The following is a 6,270-nucleotide window of genomic DNA, read 5'->3' on the forward strand; positions in this document are numbered from 1 at the left end:
TGGAACAACGGCGACCGTTTCATAAGGGTGCGAGACGGTGCCACCCTGCCAGCCACCCCACCGCAGGTACATAGAGACTCCTTGTGAAGCTCCAGCGACATTCCCTCTGCTATTAACCACAACGATTTGCAGTCCCCCAAAAGGGGAAGCACACCGTTCCTGGAGACACTGCAATACCAGGTCGATGCGTGGAGTGGACGGAGCAAGCCCCGGTTCCGGCTCCATGAGCCAAAAATCCATTTAATATGTAGTCCCCAGATAGGGGACGTATCAGATATTAAACTGATAAGAACAGATTTTTTTTTTTTTTTTTTTATTTACACCAAATCTATACTTTACAACCAATTCATTGTTCAAAGATACACAATAAATTCTCTTTTAACAAATCGTCATACAATTCTCTGAACAATCAAAACCAAAACACAAATATACATCAATTTTCAAAAACCAAACAAAAACCAAAGCACAAAAAACACTGTCACTCCCTCTATCCCACCCCAACCTTCTGAAGCCCTCTCCATACCCTTCTGGTCTCCTCCTCCCCATAATACTCTTTGAAAACTTTGACCTCAGCAGACATTTTACCCAGTAAACGTAAAAACAATTTCTCTGCCCCCAAACGTGGTATCTGTTTCCTTAAACACACTGTTCTCCATTCCCAAAGAACATGCTTCCCCTCTGAAATCGTACTCCAAATTACTCTCCTCCGTTCTTTTAGAAAACTATCCAAACCCTCCCCATACAACACCAGATTCCTTGTAATGTTTGGCCCTCCCCATCCCTCCCACCATCGCTTCACTGATTTCCAAAGGGCAACAGCTCCAGGACATGCCCAAAAGACATGCTCAATTGTCTCGTCTTGACCACAACCAATCGGGCACTTTGGTGACCTGCCTGCACCATGTCTATATAACCTCTCCCTTACTGGCAACCGACCTAGAACTGTTAACCAATTCAAATCTTTGCAAAATCCAGTAAGAAATGGTGCCTGCAACCTAATCCAACCCACTCCATAAGGAGAAACAACTTTCTCCACCCCTCCACAAGTTCATCCCTCAATCTGATATACAACTGCTTGTGCTCCAAGATCAGGGACTGCTGTAAACACCAAGGCTTCAGGGCAATGATATCTGCCACTCTCTGATAGTACTGTGGCCTATTTGTAGACCATGGCCTTGTACCCCTCCAATTGCTCAACGATCTCAAAGGAAAGGCTAGCCAGAACTGAGCTAAAAATCTAGCCTTGTGCACTGTCTCCCGGACAGCCAGAAGCGCTGCACATGAACAAAACAAAGCTTCCATTTTTAAAGGAATACATGGAACCCCCTACCCCCTTCTTTCACTGGTCTATACATCTGCAACCTGGCTACCATTTCGGTACCATTTTTCCATAAAAAAGAAAAAATTAACTTTTCTAACTTTCTTCCATACCAAAAAGGAACTGGAAACACATAAGCTAAATAATTCAGACTAGGGAGTAAGTCTGCCTTCACCACCTCTAACCGTCCCCACAAAGATAACCCCCTTGAACTCCACTTCGCTATCTTTGCCTGCACTACTTTCATCCTTGCTTCCCAGCTTTCCTTAGCGCTATTACGTCTAGTAAACCTAACCCCTAAGATTTTCAACCCCTCTGTACAAATTTTAAAACCTCCTCTTACCTCTGTTCTACCAGCCCACTGACCAAAAAACATAACAGAGGACTTATCCACATTTACTCGCGCACCAGATATTTTACAAAACCTTTCCACTATTTTGCACACCACCTCAAAATCATAGTCCGACGTCAGAAACAGGGTCATGTCATCTGCATAAGCAGCGACTTTAGCACATACGCCCCCACCTCCTGGCAAATGTACGCCTGTAAAAGAAGGCGCAGCCCTCAAAGTTGCCAAAAGAGGTTCCAAAGACAAAACATAAAGAATGGTGGACAGAGGACACCCCTGACGCACACCCCCTAACTGTTCCACCTTTTCTGAGAAATACCCATTTATCCCCACTCTGCTGAAGGCCTTCCTGTAAAGCAGCTTTACCCAAGCCCTAAACACAGGCCCAAACCCCATACGCATTAAAGTAGCCTCCAAGAAGACATGACTAACCCTGTCAAAGGCCTTCTCTTGGTCAAGACTCAAAACTGCTAGAGGAAGCTGACGCTGCTCTGTCCAACTTATTATGTCTCTGACTAGAGCCAAATTCAAAGAAATTGACCTGCCAGGCACACCACAGGTTTGATCTGGCTGGACTACCACCCCTATAACCCTCTTAAGTCTCTCTGTCAGAACTTTTGCCAATATTTTATAATCCGTGGTTAGCAGAGTGATTGGCCTCCAATTCCCCAACTCCTCCTTCTTACCTTTCTTATACAGAAGAGACACCAGCCCTGTTCTCATTGTCTCCACCATCTCACCTTTCATGAAGCATTCCTGATAGAGAGCTACCAGCTCACTTCCTATCCATGGCAGAACAAGCTCATAAAAACCTGCTGGAAGGCCATCACATCCTGGAGCTGTGCCTTTCTTAAGTGAGGAAATTGCAGTACTTACTTCCTGCAAAGTCAAAGGCCCTTCCAGTGCTGCCCTATCCTCATCCCCTAAACTCCCCTCCAAAGCATCCAAAACACTCCCAAATGCTGTACTAGAAGGGCCCCTGTCACTAAATAACTCCCTATAAAAACTCCCAGCTACCTCCAGCATTCCCTTTACAGACGTTTCCACTCTCCCTTCCCTCCCAAAACCCTCAATATAACTCCGCCTTTGTCTTCCCCGCACTGTAGCAAAGAAGAAACTAGTAGGTTTTTCATCAAGGAGCCGCTTCCTAACACTTGACCCTTGCAAAAAGGACTTTGCTTCCTCCCAAAAGCGATCTTTCATTACCCCCTGCAGATGACTAGCCCTAGCCCATCCCTCAGTTGTTCCCAAAGCACCCTCTGTCCACAGAGACTGTAGTTCTTCTGACCACTTACATATTTTTTCCCTCCTGCTTCTTGCCTTCTCTCTGCCCCAGTTACGACAAAAGACTGCAACCCTCACCTTGAACCCCTCCCACCACTCACCGTGGGACCGAAACAAACCTTGCAAATTTTTCCACCCAGCTACCAAATTGAAAAGAACAGTACAAAATGTCCTATCACTTAGAAAGGAAGTATTGAACCTCCACACCCCCCTCCCTCGCTTCTCCCCTTCCACCTCCACCCACACCCCCACTAAACAATGATCTGAACACCACATTGGTACTTGGGTATAGTTAAACACCTTTACATGGACTGGCAGAAAAAGATAGTCCAGTCGTGCCATCTCCTGCCTGCTGTTCCGCCAAGTGAATGTGGGCACCCGCCCTCCTGCCCCTCGAAAAGAGTCACAGAGTGAGAAACCTGCTGACAACTGGGCCAGCTCTCTGCCAGAAGCGTTGTCCAGTGACACATTAAAGTCCCCTCCCAGCACTAGCAGTTTGTTGGTATGCAAAATTGCATTCAAACAATTCAAAAAACCCTCCCGATCACCCAATTTACTTGGGGCATAAACATTAACAAAACGAAAAGATATCCCTCTCCACCTCACATCTACTACCACCACCCTTCCTGGAATGATTACAATAGCAGATTCAATAACAAAATCCCACGAATAAAATAAAATGCCCACCCCATCTGCTTTAACATTCCCCACTCCCCAAAAAGATGGACCCAAGGTCCACTCTTTAGAAAACCCCTCTACATCCTTATCATTCTCCAAGTGGCACTCTTGTAAAAACAAAACATCATACTGCAAATCTTTAACAGAAAAAAACACAGCTGTACGCCGTTGTGCCATTTTAATTCCCCTTACATTGAAAGTTGCCACTCTTATCAAACCCATAAAATAACCCTTAAACCCCCAGAACACTTTCCCTCCCACTTAGCCCTCATGTACTTCTTCCCCATCCCCATTTTTTTGTCCCCTTCTTGCCCCCCTCCTTTTGCCTTTCTCGAAACAACCTCAGTCCATTCTCCAGATTCAGTTATCATTTCTTCCTCTTCTCCTTCCACCTCTGTTCTGTCCCCCCACTCAGTGCTTTCTTCCCCTTCATCTTTCCCCTTTTCTTCAAAACCCTCCCCCCTAATGTCCTCTCCCACAGGGTCCTGACTTGTAACATCATCCAGTTTGCTGTACTTACATCCTTTCTCCGTTACCCGGTCCTTAGGGTCCTCCCAGGCCCTGCGACGGCTTGTTCCGAGCACGGACTCTGACGAAATATCCATCTCTGATCCACTATGGACTCTCTCTCGTCGATGGGCTGATCCAGGTGCAGGTTCTAGGATTTCTTGCACTTTTTCCACCCCCAAGGCTCCAGACAAGACATCCGTAAAATCCAGCTCTGACCAAACTTGAGATGAATTCACCTGCTGTTCAGTTCCCACTTCTGTGGCCCCTTTTTCGTCTAAGGACAAAGTAATCAGGTCCCCATCATTAGAGTCTAATTGCTCGTTCACAACAGCCTCCTTCTCTCCTGATACCCCCGTCTCCTGTGACCCTTCACTTGTCAATCCTCCAGGTTGATCATCCATTACTTCAGGCAAACTGATAAGTATGGCCTCGAGGTCTGCCTGTAGATCCTCACCTTCCTTCAAAAGACCTGCATATGACCTACTCCTAGAAGGACATGTTCGATAAAGATGATCAGGCTTACCACAAAGACTGCAATGCTTCGGGGCAGGGCAGACTGAAGCAACATGATCTGCAGCACCGCAAAAACGACAACGTTGTCCCTCACAATCAGCCTTAATGTGTCCTTCCCCACCACATCTCCTACAGTACATAGGCTGTCCGGGGTAATAAAGAAAACCTCTGTTGGGCCCAATGGAAAAGGTCCCAGGCGGGTGGATTAGGGCTCCAGAGGCAGCAGGATCGAAGCGCAGCTTAACAAGGTACCGCCTTTTGCCTGTCCAGATTCCAAAGCGGTCCCTCACTCGCTCTCCTCCTTTTACTGTCTCGCAGTGTCTTGAAAGAAAGGTCAAAACCTCTCTATCTTCCACAAACGGGTTGTATAGATGAACTGTGAGTGGAATATAATCCTGGGCAAACAAAGGTTGAAGCTGCAAGCCTTCCAAGAGTTTATGTTTTTTCTTTCCCCAAGACTCAAAAAGCTCACACAGTCCGTCAAATTGAAAAATGTCAAGTCCATAAATCCTACAGTTGAAAAATCCTGAAGACAAAACACTGAAGAAGCAGCAATGTTGAAAACTCCTTTCAAGACATCCATCACCAAGAACTCCCTCCTGAACCTTTGCTTGACAGACCGATCAGCATCTTGTAACACTCGGATTCTTACTGAATTCTTTAACCGCACCACCATGGCCGGCAAGGGTACATCCTCTCTCGGCGTAGCCATCGACACTACACTTGATCTTAGCCAAAAGGCCGAGAAGCGATGCCGTTGCCAAGCAGTGGGGGCAGACCCGGCAAAGGCGACGCCCATCTGGGCCGCGGTGGGTTTCGTACTTTGCCTCTAGGACCACTGCTGTCGATCAGATCGTTTGTTAAATAGTGGAGATGATTTGAAACAACCTGCTTTCGCGAACTGGTCCTAGGTTTTTCCATCGACCTCCACAAAAGCACCGCAGTACAATTCTCTGGACTCCCTAGGTCGTTCTTGATCAGGAGGGGGGGGGAAAAAAAAAAGCTCAACTTTAACATTTGGATAGTGTGACGAGTCCCTCGTTCTTCCTGCTACGGCCGGCCAGTGGGTGTGGCTGGGAGACTCATCAAGTGAACCATGTACACCCGTGCTTCCCTCTATAAAGCTTGGGCTTTGTTTGGCGTGGTGTGTTGCTTGCTCCTGGGTGCTTTGGTTTTGATTTTGGTCTTTGTTTATTTTGAGTTCCTTATTCATTTAAATGTGGTTCTGTCTGATGTTTGGTTATTGATGTGTCTGACAGAAATTGTGTTTGGTTTTGTTGATTTCTTGTTTCATATATTTTCTTATTTATGCTGATAAATCTCTTTTCGTTGCAACCTACCAAGCTGCCTATGTCCTCCGTTTCATTTGTCACGGCTTTGAGCCGGTCGTGACAATAGCGACCACGGGGTCATTTAGAAAACGGCCATGGTCGAGTGCCCCCAAAAGCCTGTCGTCCCTGAAGGAAAACTCAGAACTTTGCGAAACCAGGCGAGCGCACGCAACACCCGATTCCATAAAAGGGGCGTGCAAACACACACGGAGCCACAGACAACGCTACGACTGTTAGAAACCACAGGTTCTCTCGGCACCACCTAATCTTCTTTCAACCAGTATGTC

At 46.6% G+C, this 6,270-nt stretch overlaps 1 non-coding gene across 1 annotated transcript; it reads right to left on the reverse strand.

The window, feature by feature from the left end:
• Positions 1-143: 143 nt before the first annotated feature.
• Positions 144-332, reverse strand: LOC137010271 (U2 spliceosomal RNA). Its single transcript, XR_010893318.1, has one exon. It is a non-coding gene; the product is annotated as a U2 spliceosomal RNA (small nuclear RNA).
• Between the last annotated feature and the right edge of the window lie 5,938 nt (positions 333-6,270).

The sequence above is a fragment of the Chanodichthys erythropterus genome, chromosome 20 (assembly GCF_024489055.1).
Source record: "Chanodichthys erythropterus isolate Z2021 chromosome 20, ASM2448905v1, whole genome shotgun sequence".
In the NCBI taxonomy this organism is placed as follows: domain Eukaryota; kingdom Metazoa; phylum Chordata; class Actinopteri; order Cypriniformes; family Xenocyprididae; genus Chanodichthys; species Chanodichthys erythropterus.